Consider the following 19,621-nt stretch of genomic DNA (forward strand, 5'->3'; position numbering starts at 1 on the left):
TGTCTGATGGTTACCAGTGATTCAGCAGAAGACCACAAGAGAAAGTGAAATAGAGACATTTATTACTAACAGGTCCTAGACAAGGTACAGGTCATACCCCCAGGGGCATGTGGGGGACTCAAGGAAGGATGCTGGCAGAGAGAACACAGCGGGACCTGTGGTGCATGCGATCATTAAGGCCCAAGGTTTGGGTCGGTTCAAACCAAGAGAAGCAGGGTTTTGGTAAGCTTCTGGGGGTAGGATTTCTTACCAAGGGTCTCACAAGGTAAAGGCCTGGGAGTCAGGGGAGAGTGCATATAACAAGGGATGTTGGAGGCTGTATTTAGAGCACATACTTGGCACTCACCAGAAGGGCTAGTGTCAGTTCATGGCGTGCATTTCACTTGGCCACAAAAATGGCTGCCAAGGTAGAATAATGTAGACTAGTGCTAAGATCCCCACAGAAATGGACATTAGGCCCCTGAAAAAAAGGACCCAGCCAAATTTCCTGTACTCCCAGCCATGGAAACTATTAGACAACAACTGTGTTATATTATGCTTCTAAGTGTGTGGCAATTTGTTATTCAGCAGTGGGAATCAAATACAAACCATTGGAACAATTTCCATAGCAGAGTGGTGTGATGTTAGTTATATAACCTAAGTCAAACCAAATGGAACTCCATTTCCTTAGCCAGAAAAAATTGATTTAGAGGTGAACATGTGAATTAAGCTGAGTTGATCAAAATTCTTTTTAAGGTATTTTCTGCTAGAGCGGATAGAACATTTTCTGTTAAAGCTTTTTATGCCAGTTGTCATGCTACTTGAAAAGAGAAAACAAAAAGTAAAACTTAAATTTCCTCAAACTAGCTATATATAAATAGCCTCTCATAAGCTGCATGTCTTAGAATTCCATAGGTCCATAAGAAATATGACTAGCTGGGGCACCTGGGTGGCTCAGTGGGTTAAAGCCTCTGCCTTCCGCTCAGGTCATGATCCCAGGGTCCTGGGATCAAGCCCTGCATTGGGCTCTCTGCTCAGCGAGGAGCCTGCTTCTCCCTCTCTCTCTGCCTGCCTCTCACCTGCTTGTGATCTATGTCTGTCGAATGAATAAATAAAATCTTAAAAAAAAAAAAGAAATATGACTTGCTAATAAAGAGTTATGGCTAATACAAAGACCAAAGATTGGATCTGTTATTCTTTCCTAGCATTACTTCATAATCACTAAATTCTGGCCAAGCTTAACTATATGCCATTTCTGTAACTCATCACTTATACTTGACTTCTGTATGTTTGCTCACAATATTTCTTTCACTGCATTGCATTTCCCTGCATACACTTTCCTTGACTTTTTTATACCCAATTACTATCCATTCATCAATGATGTAAGTTGAGGTTGCCTGTCACTAGAATGTCTTTGCTCAAAAAGTTAAAATAAATTTCTAGAATAATTTTACCTTGGTCATGCAAAGTAAATCCCACTTTTGGAATTTATTAAAAATCTTTCTTTGGCTTAGTACATGATCATTCTGTAATAATTCATCCAAGATTACTTGAAATGAATGTGTATTCTGTTTCTAGGCTTTCTTTTTTAAAAAATCACTTACCTACTTAAAATGCTATTTCTATATTTTCAGTTCTGGTGTAAACAAATATAATTTAAAATTTTAAAATGTTATTTCTTTTTTTTTTAGATTTTATTTATTTATTTGACACACAGAGAGATTACAAGTAGACAGAGAGGCAGGCAGAGAGAGAGAGAGGAGGAAGCAGGCTCCCTGCTGAGCAGAGAGCCCGATCCAGGGCTCGATCCCAGGACCCTGGGATCATGACCTGAGCCAAAGGCAGAGACTTTACCCCACTGAGCCACCCAGGCACCCCTAAAAATGTCATTTCTAATGTTGATTTTTTAAGGGATTGAATTTGAAATTTGGGGAAATTTGTATATGTAAATATAGTTTTAATTGGGCAAAATGCTACCATTTTGACTTCTGAGAATGAAGTCTACCATATGCTATGCTACTGGAATGAGATGTAAATAACTCCTCTTACACTGGCTAGTCATTTAACTCTTGACACTGGATAGTCTACTGAATCATGATGCTGGAACACTGCTATTTAACTCTGATTAAAACATTCAGTTTGGCAGGTTTTATATACAGCTAACAATCTATGCATCTCATCCCATACTCTAATAATTTCACACTTGTATAAATTTATGCTTCATTCTCTATACTGTAAAATTTTTTGTGTGGCAGGGATATTTTCTGATTATATATATTCTCAGCCATGCCCCAGAAATAGGCACTTAGTTTTCACTCAGCAAATTATTGGTACATAAAATAATAACAAAGGAAGCAGTAGTAATAGCTCAGAACCGAGTAGTCTAGTGAAAATGCTTCTTCTCCTTGGTGGCAGCATATGGGACTTGCCATGAATTTAATGATAACAGTGAATTAATCTGCTGAGGAACAAGAGAGAAGACAAGTTTTGTGATGATAACTTTGCAATGAACATACTTACTGGTTTTTTTAATCAAACTATAGGATCTTCCTTGATTGATATATTTAACTTAATCACAATGTATGCTCTGTAAGGTGGGGACTTTGTGAATAGTGTTTATCTTTCTATCCTCAGCATCTATTCTTAGCATATATTTGGCCCTTGATAAATATTGATTATATGGCTTAATGGATTAGTAATTACAACAGTTATTAAAACTATGAATTAGAATGTAGTTTGCTGGCCTGGCAGATACCAGCGCCCCAGAACCATCTGAGCCACCCAGCCGTGGTCAGCACCACCATGTTCTTGAACATCACCGTGGAGAGCAGTGCTTAGGCTGTGTCTCCTTTGAACGGTTTCCAGACAAAGTTCCAAATACAACAGGGAATTTTGATGCCTAAGCACTGGGAAAAAAGTTTCCTGCTTTCACATAGTTATTCCAGGATTTATGTGCTGGGGTGGTGGTGGCAAATCTATCCATGGGGAGAAATTTGAGGATAAGAATTTCATCCTGAAGCACACCGGTCCTGGCATCTTGTCCATGGCAAATGCTGGACCCAATACGCTTCCCAGTTTTACATCTGTGCTGCCAAGGCTGAGTGCTTGGATGGCAAGCATGTGGTCTTTGGCATGGTGAAATAGGGTATGAATATTGTGGAAGCCTGGAAGGTTTTGAGTCCAAGAATGGAAGGACCAGCAAGATCACAGTTGCTGACTGTGGACAAATCTAATAAATTTGACTTGTGTTTTATCTGAACTACCAGCCCATTTCTTCTGTAGCTCTGAAGAGGTCCCCTTCACCCCCATCTACTGGAAATTTTCTATAATCTTTGTGCTCTGGCTCCAAGTCCATGGATTCCATGTTTTCTTTATGCCCCTTCAAGTCTACTTGGATCACAGAGTTAAGATTATGATGATGAAATAAAACCTAAACAACAACAAAAAGAAGATAATCTGCTAAAAATGTGTTCTTTATTTGTTACATGAATTTCTAGCTATCATTACCGTAAGAACACCCAGTGAATTTGAAGAGCATCTATCTTATTTATCAAAACTCTTGGTTAATATTAAGAAAGGTTCCATCCTCACCTTGAGTTTTGGCATTTTTATGTATGTCGATTTAGTCTTCAACATAGCATGTCCAGTCCTCTTTGTTATCATCTTTCCCTCAAAATAGATAGACCTTCACATCTTCCTCATTTTATTACAGCCAGTACAGTTTTCCTAGCTATCAGATCCCGGAAACTTACGATAATTTTCAAATGTCTTCTTGTTTCATCATATCCAGTTAATTGTCTTAGACTTTGAGGACATCTGTTAACCACATTTATTTTGATAACAACCCAATTGGACATGGCAGAACTCCATATACAGATGGGGAGATGGTGAATCACTCCCAAGAAGGTTTAAATAACCATTATTCAGGAACAGATCTTTTTACAATTTTCCCATTAGTTCTTTCTATAGCATTTACTCTCCTATTTTACGTTTTCCCTGACATATACAATGCATATAATATCCTGTATTTTAATTTTATGGATCTTGTGTTATAGTTGAATTGTTTCATTTGTACTTAACATATTTTGAGCTATAGTAAGCCCTTTGATGTCTCAGACTAAGGCTCTCTTTGTCCACCCTAGAAGGAGGCTGTTTTTAACTACCTCTGAAAGGTGAATAGCTATAGCATATCCTATTTATTGTATTCCTTCAGGACAGTTACTTTCAGGGCAATTACTGTTCTCATTTTGAATCTGCCTTATGATCACAGATAAATCCCAAGTAAGCATCTACAAGGTTTTGTTACACAATTTTTCTAGTGTGGTGGATTTGTACCTCAAGCATAATTCTAGCTATTAGGCTGAGGAGCATTATCACTAATCCCCATGAATCCACAGTCAAGGTGAAAAGATATGCAAAAAAACAGCAATTTCAGGAGAATCTGGTAGAGATATGCAATGGGAAACTATGTGACCTACAAGGAGTACCAAAGCTAAGGTAGAGAAGTCTTGAAAACTTTCTTGGGAGGAAAGGGACTCATATCTATATTGAGATACCTTCACGTAACATAAAATTCACTGCATAACTTAACCATTTTAAGTTATACAGTTCAGTGCTATGTAACATACTTACAATGTTATGCATACTATCACCACTACCTAATTCCAGAACATTTTAATCACCCCAAAAGGAAACCCCATATCCATTTTATTTTATTTTATTTTATTTATTTTTTTAAAGATTTTGTTTATTTATTTGACAGAGAGAAATCACAAGTAGATGGAGAGGCAGGCAGAGAGAGAGAGAGAGAGAGGGAAGCAGGCTCCCTGCTGAGCAGAGAGCCCGATGTGGGACTCGATCCCAGGACCCTGAGATCATGACCTGAGCCGAAGGCAGTGGCTTAACCCACTGAGCCACCCAGGCGCCCCCCATATCCATTTTAAAGAGTCATTTCTCATTTTCCCCAGCCCTTTTCCCCCTGGAAACTGTGAATCTGTTTTCTGTTTCAGTGGATTTGCCTATTCTGGACATTTCCTATAAATAGAAACATAGAAGTGTAGTAGTCTTTATCTAGTAAATTTAATGTTTGGACTTCCTTAAGGACAGTTTCTATTTATTGTCCCCTCCCCCACTCCTGTTTATGGACCATACTTTCTCATTTATTTGTATGCATCACATTTTTGTTGAAAACAGTATTTTTAATATGATAATGTAGCAACTCTAGATATCAGGATATCTGGAAACTCCTGCCCCTACGGTTTGCTATTGTTCCTTGTTGTTGTTATTGTTTGGGTATCTGGTGACTTTTTGAACTAATTGTAAAGTCTGCTTTCTGTTGTGTGTTGCCCCTCATGTTCTGTTAGTTTAGTGGTGAGCTAGAGGCTGGAATAAGATTTGCTTAAACACCTGTAAACAATAAATTCCCAGTCTTTGCCAGGGGTCTGTGTGTATGCTTGGCATCCCTTCAACACTCAGTTAAGCAATTTACATCTCTGCCTTGGCCTTTACTTCCTCTCTGTGTAGATCCCGGAGGTCAGTCAGAATGAGAGCTTAGGGCCTTCTTAGTTCTTTCTGAGCATGTGCCCTGCTCTGGAAATTCACATGACTTTTCAGATCCCCTTGAGTATATTGGAGCTTTTGAAAACATGTGTTTCCTGGGACATCTGGGTGGCTCAGTCAGTTAATCAACTGACTTGATTTTGGTTCAGGTCATGATCTCAGGATCCTGAAATCAAACCATGGGTCAAGCCCCATCTTAGATTCTATGCTCAATGGGGAATCTGCTTCTTACTCTCTCTCCCTACCCCTGCACCTTCCCCCATTTGTTATCTCTTTCTAAAATAAATATATAAATAAATAAATCTTTAAAAAACAAAACAAAAAGCATATGTTTCCCCAAAGCATCCCATTCCCTAGTCTTCTCTCCCAAGCTTTTTCATTAGTAAGTGGTTTTCCTCAAGTGTTGCCCATTGTTTCAGAAAGCTAACACATCTCTCTATAAATGTTTTTGAGAAATACCTCCCCAAAACTGCCACAGTTTCAAGTTAAACAAGATAAAGGCAACCCTTCAGTTGGTCTTCTAGAGAGCCATTAGACAGGTCAAAACAAATGAACACAATTCTTTGTGAATGAAGTCTTTTCTGTTCCCTCTGGTACTGGTATCTGTACAAGGGTTGTGGATTAACTGGGAATATGAAATGAGAACAACATAAATCTGAGGTGCCTGGGTGGCTCAGTTGGTTAGGAATCTGAATCTTGATTTCAGACCAGGTCATGTTCTCAGGGTTGTGAGATCAAGCCTTCCATCAGGCTCACACTGGGCATGGAGCTTGTGTAGCATTCTCTCTTCCTCCTTCTGCCCCTCCCCCATCCAAAAAAATTAAAAAAATAAAGAAAGAAAAGAACAGCATAAGTTACACCGCAAAACCCTCTGTTCTTACAAGATTCAGATGACTTTTCTTACTTAAATCTTACCCTCATTGCTGGAAGTATTTGGTCTGTTTCCAGAATTCCGAAAAGGTTGATTCTGACAGTTTTTATAAGATTCCATTGCCCTTATGGAAGGATGAACTTTTGGATTTCTTTACTCTGCCATTTTCACTGACAACACTAGAAAAACTTTTAAGATGATGTTACAATCAAGCTGGGTTTTAAAAATCCAGCAGGAATTAGTCAGGTAGAAAGTTGAGAGAACAAATCAGATAGAGCATTTTATCAAAAGGCCCAGAAGAACAAGGAGGAGACTAACATGTGCTGGGAAATGACCCCAGTTCAGCAAGATTGAATTATAGGATACAATTAAGTGAAAAGACATGCATTTTAGAGGAGATAAGATGAAGATTCAGAGTTCCTTATGCTGTAATACAATATTTGGACTAAATTTGGGCAATGTGTACTGAATTATTTAAATAAAACTTGTTAAAAAAATAAAGCAGACTTATTAAGTCATTTCTGTAAGCATTATGGAAGATGGATAGTTTGAAAATGAATTTAGGCAAGGGATCTAGTAAAGAGACTAAGACAAATATCGTGAGCCTAAGAGACGATAAACTGAGGTTGTGACTATGGAAATGGAGAGGAGGAATACTTAGTACTCAGTACTTAGAGTGGAGATACTCAGGAGTTAAAATTGGTAAATAGTAATTTCCTCTTTTTTCAGTGCATGCGAAGGGGGAAGGCATGGCAATGAGGAATAAGTGTAAGGAAAGTGTCTAGAATGATGCTGATAATTTCGGCTTCAGAAAGTGAGAGGGTACCAACACCATTCACTGAAAATTAAGAGTACTCAACATGAAGTAAATTTGGAGAAGAAAAAGAAAGCTAGCTAAATTCAGATTTGAACATTATGAGATTAAGTTCTTCAGGAAACATGTGGCGATATATTCAATGGACCCAGGAAGACACATATTTGGTGCTTAAGCACATGTTTGGTGCTTAAAAGGAATATGGAGCTGCCAAAGTAGATTTTGGATAGCTAAGGTGTATATATAAGTGATAAAGAGAAACTGTGGGTATAAATGAAGTCACTAGAAGTAAAAATATAGTGCTTACATTGGCAACACATATGCTAAAATTGGAATGATACAGAGAAGATTAGCATGACCTCTATACAAGGATGATACACAGATTTCTGAAACATTCCCTATTTTTTAATCTGTGGATATAGTATTTTGTGAATGACCTTTTAAATAAAAGAGAACCTTACAGAAAAAAAAAGAAAAAATATAGAGAAGAAGATTAAGGCTACCCTAGAACACTTTAACAATTGAATAGATAATTTATTATTACTATTCCTAGCAAAACTGAATCAGAAAATAAAAGTCAATGAAAAGTTTATTCACAAGTAATGTATGAAGAGATTATACCATTCTTTCTTAACTTCAGACCTAGTGAAGTTCTCATTTAGTCAATCCAGAAAACTTTCTGATGGGACATTAAGTCTGGAGTTGTTCCAGTAGTATAGAATCCAGAGTTCTCATTTATATGGTAGAACAGTTTACCTAGGATAACCATTGATTTGTTCAGTTTTTTTTAAAAAATCTAGGTCATCAGTATGAATTTAATTTTTAATATTGTGAACTGAAAGAGTATTAAACTTCTCTAAGAAAACAAGCAAGAGAGTCCCAAAATGTAATCAGGGTTGAAAACTGCTGTTGGAAAATGTGAGGGATAGTTAAATCCCCCAGGATTAACCTCATTCCTAACTTTAATGTATCCTAATTTTAGAGATTTTTGTAAAAAAACTACTTCCAAAGACATAGCCCAAGATTTGACAAATAATAAATCATTTCTTTATATTTAAATGTTCAGATATTTGTGGATAAGAACTACATTTTATATTTTTTGAACTAACACCATGACTACATAGTGTCATATTGCATATATGCTGCAAAATACTGTATAGTTGCAACAGAAACACATTATTTGTACTTAAAGATTATAATAATCAGTCACTGTCATTGTTTAAAATGGACAGGATCCAAGGGTGCCTGGGTAGCTCAGTTCGATAAGCATCTGCTTTCAGCTCAGGTTATCATCCCAGGGTCCGGGGATCGAGCCCCACATCAGATTCCCTGCTCAGCAAGGAGTCTGCTTTTCCCTCACTCTCTGTCCTTCCCCTCACTCATGTTCTCTCTCTTGCTCTCTCAAATAATTAAGATATTTAAAAAGTAAAAACACATTAAAAATTAACATGGGCAGCATCTGAATTTCTAATGAAGAATTAACAGAGTTATTCAGAAAGAGATTATTTCAATATGAGTAGCTCCATTCACATAGCAAGATAATTTCCCAGTAAATATTTCCTATATGGATAGTATATGTGAAGGACAACAAATCTTTCTATAAAGATAGCAAATATTTTAAGCTTTGCAATTGATACCATCTTTCATAACATCTGAAATTTGTCCTTGTAGTGCAAAAACAGCCAGAGAAAATACATAAAGGAAACCTTATATACAGACACTAAATTTTGATTTCCTATAATTTTTATGTGTTACACAATAGGATACATTTGATTCTTTTCAATATTGGGGGTATAAAATCCTCTCATTTCACAATGCAAAACAAAAACAGGTAGACGGCCACATTGGGCATTTGGACTATTGCTTGCTGACTTCTGATGCAGCACCTAAAATTTCCGTGATTTTTCTTTCAAAACGAATGTATGCAAGCAGCATAGATTGAGTTCTTTGGATTCTGAAAATTCTGAGGTTGGAGCACTGTGATTTTTTCCCCTTCACATCTTCCTGTTCATCTTGCTTTTGTGTTCTTACTGTGTTTCATAGGCTCAAAAACATAGGGTTTTGGAGTGACTGCATACATGTGTGACTGAATAAAAATACTAATGTCATTTCTATTCTGACATGGCACTAGACACAACTCAAAAATCAAATGACTCAGTTTTCTTTGTTCCCCAACATTTTTAATGTAGTTATATTATTAGAAACCCAGTTTCTTCACTGATGTTGACGTAACCCACAATATGTAAGCATAACCATTTTAAAATTCCATAGCCTTTTTAATTGTTCACAAAGGAGCATGATAACAGAGTTTATCATAGGGTCAAAATAAATACAGCACATTATTTATGTGCTTGCAACACTTAGGCATTTAAAGATGAGGGTTTTTTATGATTATAAAATGTAATTAAATATGTCCTTATTTAATAAATATATGCATATAAAAACAGATAATTATATTGCTTATATTTTGACTACTTAGTAGTGTATTGAATATTGGAACATTTTTTTCCCTGAATCATGTATTTAGTTGTGATAACGTTTGTACATATTTAATTATTCAGGTGATAATAGTTTAACAGACCTTGATATATTAAGGTATAGTGGTTAAGAGCATCAGGTCTGGGGTGCCTGGATGACTCAGCCATTAAGTGTCTGCCTTTGGCTCCGGTCATGATCCTGTGGTCCTGGGATCGAGCCCACCTTGGGCTGGCTCCCTGCTTGGTGGGAAGCCTACTTCCCTCTCCAATTCCCACTGCTTGTGTTCCCTGTCTCACTGTATCTCTCTCTCTATCTGTCAAATAAATAAATAAATAAATAAATATATAAATCTTAAAAAGAAAGAAAAAAGAGCATCAGGTATACAATTAAACAAAACTACAGATCTCAAATCCACTTCTTACTAGCTATGTGACCTTGTACAATTTACTTATCTGTGACTTATTTTTCTCTTCTTTGCATGGAGGCAACAATTGCCAGCTCAGAGGAAATCAACATTTAAAAAAGTTAATACGTGCAAGTTGTTCACAGTAGTTTCTGGTGAAATTTAAGGACTTAATACATGTGAACTTTTTCCATGTATTTAATTAAGTTGATAAAATATTGTCATAAACATGCTTATTTTTAGTTATCTACTTCATCTCACTCAGCAAGTATAATATAGGAGAAAATAAGAGATATTAGAGAAGATTTCTGACAAATTGGTCTATGCGTTAAGAATATTTTTATATCATACAAGTAACTACATTGAAAATGAGGTCTGAAGGAAAATTCCTACCAACAGAAAACAGCTACAGGCACTGTGGAATTTTTCCCCTGAAATCACAGAAGAAAGAGCTATCTTTTCTTTTTAAAAGGACATACTCCTATCCATCCATAGGCATGCTTTTGTTTGTATCTAGTTTCCTTTACCTTCAAATATTTTAAGTTAGAATATTTGTCCTCTTTTAATGTGAGTAAATCCCCTTTGGTTGAATCTTGCCTCTTCCTTGGCTGTGGAAGCATATTAATGAGAAGGTTATTTATAAAACTGTAAATTATCTTACATCATAATCACTATACTTAGAATATATAGTGGCTCAAATTAATAAGTTAATTAATAAGTTAAGGTGTCAACATGGAACTGAAAAGGGAAAAACATGAACTTTTTCTAAGAAATTATTTCCTTATATCTTATCTTTAATTTATTGATGAAGAGTCATTTTAAAGAAATGTATTGTTTGGAATCTTCCAGAATAAACATAAAGCAAATAAATAGCTCTTGATAAAAAGCAAATAATTCCCAAATATCATCAAATACAGGTGATGGGTCTTGTTTGAGAGTTTCTTGCTGTCATTTTTGCTATTGTTCTTTTTTTTTTTTTAAAGATTTTATTTATTTATCAGAGGGAGAGAGAGCAAGCACAGGCAGACAGAATGCCAGGCAGAGGCAGAGGGAGAAGCAGGCTCCCTGCTGAGCAAGGAGCCTGATGTGGGACTCGATCCCAGGACGCTGGGATCATGACCTGAGCCACGCTGGGATCATGACCTGAGCCGAAGGCAGCTGCTTAACCAACCGAGCCACCCAGGCGTCCCAACTATTGTTCTTTTTAATATGTTTTATAGGGAAGGAAATATTTGGCAGTGGTTGTTTTCACTGTCTAAGAGAAATATTCTACCATTTCTAAGGTAATCTCCCTTAACATCCTAAATTTTTTTTAAAAATCCTAAAATTAGTTCCTATGTTATAATTTTGAGAATGCTAATTCATACATTCCAATATCAGTTTTTCATTAAAGGCACAACTGAATTGTATCAGCCAACTACTACTTAATCTCATCAGAGATAAATTTTGACAAGACATTTTTAGTGATACCTTATGAGTTTGTTTCCCAATGTAAAAATTATTAATTTATAATAGCTTCTCTATACTTAATGCTACATTTTTATCATTTGCCTACCTCTCCCCAACACCCAAATAACCATTATTTTATTACATTGCTTCTTTTTATATTTTCATCAAATTATATTAATTAGTGCTAGTCATTTTTTTCAGATATTTTCTTTATTTATTTGAAAGATAGAAATCACAAGTAGTCAGAGAGGCAGGCAGAGAGAGGAGGAAGCAGGCTCCCAGCTGAGCAGAGAGCCTGATGTGGGGCTCGATCCCAGGACCCTGGAATCATGACCTGAGCTGAAGGCAGAGGCTTTAACCCACTGAGTCACCCAGATGCCCCTAGTGTTAGTCATTTTTTAACTTAAAAAAGTTATATTGTAATGGTACTTTTCATTTTTGCTTATTTTACTCATTATTTCACCAATCATACCTATGTTGTTCTGTGTATCAAGCATATATAGAGGAAATAGTGTTTGTTTTTTCCCCATTTAAAAAAAAAAAATATTTAGGGGCACCTGGGTGGCTCAGTGAGTTAAAGCCTCTGCCTTCGGCTCAGGTCATGATCTCAGAGTCCTGGGATTGAGCCCCACATCAGGCTTTCTGCTCAGCTGGGAGCTTGCTTCCTCCTCTCTCTCTCTCTCTCTGCCTCTCTGCCTACTTGCGATCTCTGTCAAATAAATAAATAAAATGTTTAAAAAATTGTTTAAAAAAGATATTTGTTCTGTTTATTTGATTTGTCAGTTTCACTAAGGGAAGATCATGTATACATGTAATTGAGAGGGAAATTTTACTCAAAATTAACATCTGGAAATGCTTATTTACCCAGAATTTCTACCCAAGAAAGCATTATATAGCTTGGCTTTTTTTAGCTATATATGGCTAGATGAAGCAAGGTAAACTGATTTATAATCTAGTTTTAGAGATAATATATTTATTACAAATAAATAAAATAAATTTCAAGAACAATTTTATAAAGTCTCCCCCAAATCCCTCTTTCTTGTCAAATTAGATGAAAATACCCATCATCATAGGCAACCACAATTTCTCTCGGTGGCTTTAATGTTCTCAAGAGGAAGAGGATAGTACAAACCTAAATGTAAAAAATGTACTTTTACTAAATCAGAAGGAAATTTAATATTGTTCACAATACCAAATTTAGTAAGTGTTACCAAAAGGTTTAAAAACAACGTAACCATTTCTCTTCATTTACATCTGACACCTTGTATTATATGACTTGGCTCAGACATATGGTTCATATAATCAAGTAGACTTTTTTCAACACAAGTCCACTGACAGATGTTTATACAATACAGATATCTCATGTATTAGGTGCATAAATAACATCTGGGAGATTTTTTTCCCCAAGATTATTTATTTGAGAGAGAGAGAGAGAGATGACAGAGAGAGACAGAGCAGTGGGGAGGAGCAGGAGAGGGATAAGCAGACTGCAGGCTGAGTGCAGAGCCTGAGGTGGGACTTGATCTTCTGACCCTGGGATCATGACCTGAGCTGAAATCAAGAGCCCATCCCTCAACAACTGAGCCACTCAGGTGTCCCTTTTTTTAAAAAGTTATAAATATACATATATAAAATATATATAATATATAATAAAATATTATAATATATAAATGTATTTATATTTTATATATTTTAATATATATTATATATATATATATTTATATATAATATATAAAAAAGTTTTTTAAAATAACCTTTAAAAGGTTATTTTTTAAAGTGATATTCATGGGCTTCCTTCTCAGAGATTCACCTCAGTAGGTCTGGATTAGGGCTGAAATTTGGACTTTTGATTGTCAATTTGGAACCTTTTTTTAAAATTGTTTTTATTAACATATAATGTATGATTTGCCCCAGGGATCCAGGTCTGTGAATCATCTGGCTTAAACATTTCACAGCACTCACCATAGCACATACCCTCCCCAGTGTCCATAATCCAACCACCCTTTCTCTATTGCCCCACTCCCTAGCAACCTTCAGTCTGTTTTGTGAGATTAAGTGTTTCTTATGGTTTGTCTCTCTCCTGATCCCATCTTGTTTCATTTTTTCCTTCCTTACCCTCCATAACCCCCCACCCTGCCTCTCAAATTCCTCATATCAGAGATATCATATGATAATTGTCTTTCTCTGATTGACTTTTTTCACTCAGCATAATACCCTCTAGTTCCATCCACTTCTTTGCAAATGGCAAGATTTCATTTCTTTTGATGGGTGTATAGTATTCCATAGTATATATATACACCATATCTTCTTTATCCATTCATTTGTTGATGGACATCTAGGTTCTTTCTGTAGTTTGGCCATTGTGGACACTGCTGCTATAAGCATTCTGATGCACGTGACCCTTCAGATCGCTACATTTGTATCTTTAGGGTAAATACCTCAACTTTTTGAGGAACCTCCATGCTATTTTATTGCATGGCTGCACCAGCTTGCATTCCAACTAACAGTGCAGGAGGGTTTCCCCTTTCTCCGCATCTTCTCCAACATCTGTTGCTTCCTGAGTAGTTAATTTTAGTCATTCTGATTGATTTGTGAGGTGGTATTTCATTGTGGTTTTGATATGTATTTCCCTGATGCCACGTGATGTTGAGCACTTTTTCATGTGTCTGTTGGCCATCTGGATGTCTTCTTTGCAGAAATGTCTGTTCATGTCTTCTGCTGATTTCTTGATTGGATTATTTATTCTTTGGATATTGAATTTGATAAGTTCCTTATAGACTTTGGATACTAGCCTTTTATCTGATAGGTCATTTGCAAATATCTTCTCCCATTATGTCAGTTGTGTTTTGGTTTTGTTGACTGTTTCCTTTGCTGTGAAAAAGTTTTTGATCTTGATAAAGTCCCAATAGTTCACTTTTGCTCTTGCTTCCCTTGCCTTTGGCGATGTTTCTTGGAAGACATTGTTGCGGCTGAGGTTGAAGTTTGCTGTGTTCTCCTCAAGGGTTTTGATGGATTCCTATCTCACATTGAAGTCTTTCATCCATTTTGAGTCTATTTTTGTGTGTGGTGTAAGGAAATGGTCCAATATCATCCTTCTGCATGTGGCTGTCCCAATTTTCCTAACACCATTTATTGAGGGGACTGTCTTTTTTTGTTGAAGATTAGTTGACCATAGAGTTAAGTGTCCATTTCTGGGCTCTGTATTCTGTTCCACTGATCTATGTGTCTGTTTTTGTGCCAGTATCATACTGTCTTGATGAAGACAGCTTTGTAATAGAGCTCAAAGTCTGGAATTGTGATGCCACCAACTTTGGCTTTCTTTTTCAATATTCCTTTGGCTATTCAGGATCTTTTCTGGTTCCACATAAATATTAGTATTATTGGTTCCATTTTGGTAGAGAGTCCATTAAATGTTTAGATAGCTTTAGGTGGCATAGAAATTTTCATAATGTTTGTCCTTTCAGTCATTGAGCATGGAACATTTTCCATTTCTTTGTGTCTTTTTCAGTTTCTTCATGAGTATTTTATAGTTTTCTGAGTATAGATTCTTTGCCTCTTTGGTTAGGTTTATTCCTAGGTATCTTATGGTTTTGGGTGCAATTGTAAATGGGATTGACTCCTTAATTTCTCTTTCTTCTGTTTTTCAGTTGCTGTATAGAAATGTAACTGATTTCTGAGCATTGATTTTTATATTCTAACACTTTACTGAATTCCCGTATGAGTTCTAGCAGTTTTGGAGTGGAGTCTTTTGGGTTTTCCACATAAAGTATCAAACCATCTGCAAAGAGTGAGAGTTTGACTTCTTCTTTGCTGATTCAGATGCTTTTTATTTCTTGTTGCTGTCTGATTGCTCAGCCTAGGACGTCTAGTACTATGTTGAATAGCAGTGGTGATAATGGACATCCCTGTCGTGTTCCTGACCTTAGGGGAAAAGCTCTCAGGTTTTTCCCCATTGAGAATGATATTTGCTGGGTGATTTTTCATAGATGGCTTGATGGTATTGAGGAATGTACTCTTTATGCCTACACTTTGAAGACTTTTGATCACGAAAGGATGCTGTACTTTGTCAAATGTTTTTTCAGCATTTACTGAGAATATCATATTGTTCTTGTTTTTTTTTTTTTATTAATGTATTATATCACATTAATTGATTTGCAGATGTTGAACCAAACTTGAAGCCCCGGAATAAATCCCACTTTGTCATGGTGAATAATCCTTTCAATGTACTGTTGGATAATATTGGCTAGTATTTTGATGATAATTTTTGCATCTGGGTTCATTAAGGATATTGGTCTGTAATTCTTTTTTGATGGGGTCTTTGTCTGGTTTTGGGATCAAGGTAATGCTGGCCTCATAAAATGAGTTTGCCAGTTTTCCTTCCATTTCTATATTTTGGGACAGTTTCAGGAGGATAGGTATTAATTCTTTTTTAAATGTTTGGTAGAATTCCCCTGGGTAGCTGTCTGGCCCTGTCGGTCTTGTTTGTTGAGAAATTTTGATGACTGCTTCAATCTCCTTACTGGTTATGGGTCTGTTCAGGTTTTTTTTTTTTTTTTTTATTACTTCCTAGTTCTGTTTTGGTAGTTTTTCTGTCTCTAGGAGTGCATCCATTTCTTTCAAGTTGTCAAATTTGCTGCTCATATTATGTTCTTCTACTTCTTTGTATTTCTTTGGTGTTGGTTGTAATCTCTCCTCTTTCAGTCATGATTTTATTAATTTGGGTCCTTTCTCTTTTCTTTTTGGTAAGTCTAGCCAGGGATTTATCAGCCTTATTAATTCTTTCAAAGAACCAGCTCCTAGTTTTGTTGATCTGTTCTACTGTTGTTTTGCTTTCTATTTCATTGATTTCTGCTCTGATAATAATAATATTATTATTATTATTGTTATTATTATTATTATTATTTCTCTCTTGCTGCTGGGTTTAGGCTTTCTTTGCTGTCCTTTCTCCACCTCCTTTAGGTGTAGGGTTAGGTTGTATATTTGAGACAGACCTTTCTTGTTTCTTGAGAAAGTCTTGTATCACTATATACTTTCCTCTCAGGACTGCCTTTGTTGTGTCCCAAAGATTTGGAACAGTTGTGTTTTCATTTTCATTTGTTTCCATGAATTTTTTCCATTCTTTAGTTTCCTGGTTGATCCATTCATTCTTTAATAGGATGCTCTTTAGCCTCCATGTATTTGAGTTCTTTCTAACTTTCCTCTTGTGATTGAGTTCTAGCTTCAGAGCATTGTGGTCTGAAAATATGCAGGTTTGGTCCCAATTTTTGGTACCGGTTGAGACCTGATTTGTGACCCAGGATGTGATCTATTCTGGAGAATGTTCCATGTGCACTAGAGAAGAATGTGTACTCTGTTGCTCTGGGATGGAATGTTCTGAATATATCTGTGATGCATCTGGTCCAGTGTGTCATTTAAAGCCTTTATTTCCTTGTTGATCTTTTGTTTAGATCTGTTTATTTCAGTGAGAGGGGTGTTAAAGTTCCGTACTATTATTATATTATTGTTGATGTGTTTTTTTGACTTTGTTATTAATTGATTTATATAATTGGCTGCTTCCATGTTATGGGCATAAACATTTAAAAATGTTAGATCTTGTCGGACAGACCCTTCAAGTATAATATAGTGTCATTCCTCATCTCTTACTATAGTATTTGGCTTCAAATCTAATTTATCTGATATAAGGATTGCACCCCAGCTTTCTTTTGATGTCCATTTGCATGGTAAATTGTTTTCTGCCCCCTCATTTTATTTTTTTTTTATTTTTTTTTAAAGATAGTATTTATTTATTTGTCAGAGAGAGTGAGCACAGGCAGACAGAGAGGCAGGCAGAGGCAGAGGGAGAAGCAGGCTCCCTGCAGAGCAAGGAGCCTGATGTGGGGCTTGATCCCAGGACCCTGGGATCATGACCCGAGCCGAAGGCAGCCGCTTAACCAACTGAGCCACCCAGGTGTCCCTACCCCCTCATTTTAAATCTGGAGGTGTCTTTGGGTCTAAAATGAGTTTCTTATAGACAGCATATCAGTGGGTCTTGTATTTTGTTGTTGTTGTTGTTGTTTTGTTTTGTTTTTACCCATTCTGATACCCTGTGTCTTTTGATTAGAGCATATAGCCCATTTATGTTCAGGGTAACTATTGAGAGATATGAATTTAGTGCCTTTGTATTGCCTCTAAGGTGAATGTTATTGTATACTGTCTCTGTTTCTTTCTGGTCTACTCTTTTTAGGCTTTCTCGTTGCTTAGAAGACCCCTTTCAATATTTCCTGTAAGGCTAGTTTGGTGTTTGCAGATTTTTTTACTTTTTGTTTGTCCTGGAAGCTTTTTATCTCTCCATTTTCAATGACAGCCTAGCTGGATATAGTATTCTTGGCTGCATATTTTTCTTGTTTAGTGCTCTGAATGTATCATGACAGTTCTTTCTGGCCTGCCAGATCTCTGTGGATAGGTCTGCTGCCAATTTAATGTTACAGACTTCTTGTCCTGAGCTCCTTTCAGGATTTTCTCTTTATCACTATTACTTGTGACTTTTACTATTAGATGATGGGTTGTGGACCTATTTTTATTGATTTTGAGGGCAGTTCTCTGTGCCTCCTGGATTTTGATGCTTGTTCCCTTTGCCATATTAGGGAAATTGTCTACTATAATTTGCTCTAAAGTACCTTTTGGGCGCCTGGGTGGCTCAGTGGGTTAAGCTGCTGCCTTCAGCTCAGGTCATGATCTCAGGGTCCTGGGATCGAGTCCCGCATCGGGCTCTCTGCTCAGCAGGGAGCCTGCTTCCCTTCCTCTCTCTCTACCTGCCTCTCCATCTACTTGTGATTTCTCTCTGTCAAATAAATAAATAAATAAAATCTTTAAAATAAAATAAAATAAAATACCTTTTGCCCCTCTCTCTCTTTCTTCTTCTTGGATCCCAATTATTCTAATATTGTTTCATCTTATGATATCACTTATCTCTCGAATTCTCCCCACATGGTCCAGTAGTTGTTTGTTTCTCTTTTGCCCAGCGTCTTTCTTCTCTGTCCTTGGTCTTCTATATCACTGATTCCCTCTTCTGCCTCACTTTTCCTATCAGTAAGAGCCCCCATTTTTTATTGCACCTCATTAATAGCTTTTTAAAATTTCCACTTGGTTAGATTTTAATTCTTTTATTTCTCCAGAAAGGGATTTTATTTCTCCAGAAAATGATTCTCTAATATCTTCCATGCCTTTTTCAAGCCCAGCTAGCACCTTGATAAGCATCTCTCTGCACTCTAGTTCTGACATATTACCAAAGTCCATATTGATTAGGTCCCAAGCCATCGGTGGTGCCTCTTGTTCTTTATTTTGTTGTGAGTATTTTCACCCTGTCATTTTATTTCCAGATAAGACTATATGAATGAAAGAATAAAATACTGAAAGGGTGGCAAAGACCCCAGAAAATTATATGCTAACCAAATCAGTAGAGGCTCAAAACTGGGGGGAGAAGATAGGGGCAAAATAAATAAATAACATTATATGTATATAATTATATATATATATACATACATACATATGTATGTATATATATATGTATGTATATATTTTTAGACTGATGAATAGAACAAAGCACAACTCTAATTTGAGTTTATTCTTGTCTCTTAGATGAAACTACATCCCAAAATTTTAAAGAGAGAAGAACTTATTTATATACAAAAATAAGTGTAAACATGATGAAGGGATGAAATATGACCATAAACATGAAAATTTAAAAAAGATTCTAAATAAGGAATTTATAAGATAAGTTGGTTGGAAAAAGAAAAAAAAAAAGGAGAGAATGTGATCAGGCTGGAGACTAGAACAAAGCCATGTGCTAGATTAAGGGTATATTTTGATCAATAGAAGAAATTATATCCCAGAATTTTAAAGAAAAAAACCTATGTGTAACAAAAAATAAGGTTAAATACAATGAAGGGATAAAATATGATGATAACAATGAAAATTTAAAAAGATTTTTTAAAAAGTATTGTTAATATAAAATATTTTAAAAACTTTAAAAGAAAAAAGAGGAAAAGTTCAAAAAAATAGAATAAGAAAAAAATAAAATTAAAAAAAT

The 19,621-nt window shown here is 36.0% G+C and overlaps 1 non-coding gene across 1 annotated transcript; it reads left to right on the forward strand.

Moving 5' to 3' along the window:
• The first annotated feature begins 7,522 nt into the window (after positions 1-7,522).
• LOC123391505 lies at positions 7,523-7,629 on the forward strand. Its single transcript, XR_006606216.1, has one exon. It is a non-coding gene; the product is annotated as a U6 spliceosomal RNA (small nuclear RNA).
• Positions 7,630-19,621: the final 11,992 nt, after the last annotated feature.

This window comes from Mustela putorius, unplaced genomic scaffold (assembly GCF_011764305.1).
Source record: "Mustela putorius furo isolate JIRA1106 unplaced genomic scaffold, ASM1176430v1.1 tig00000228_pilon_pilon_pilon, whole genome shotgun sequence".
Classification (NCBI taxonomy): Eukaryota; Metazoa; Chordata; class Mammalia; order Carnivora; family Mustelidae; genus Mustela; species Mustela putorius.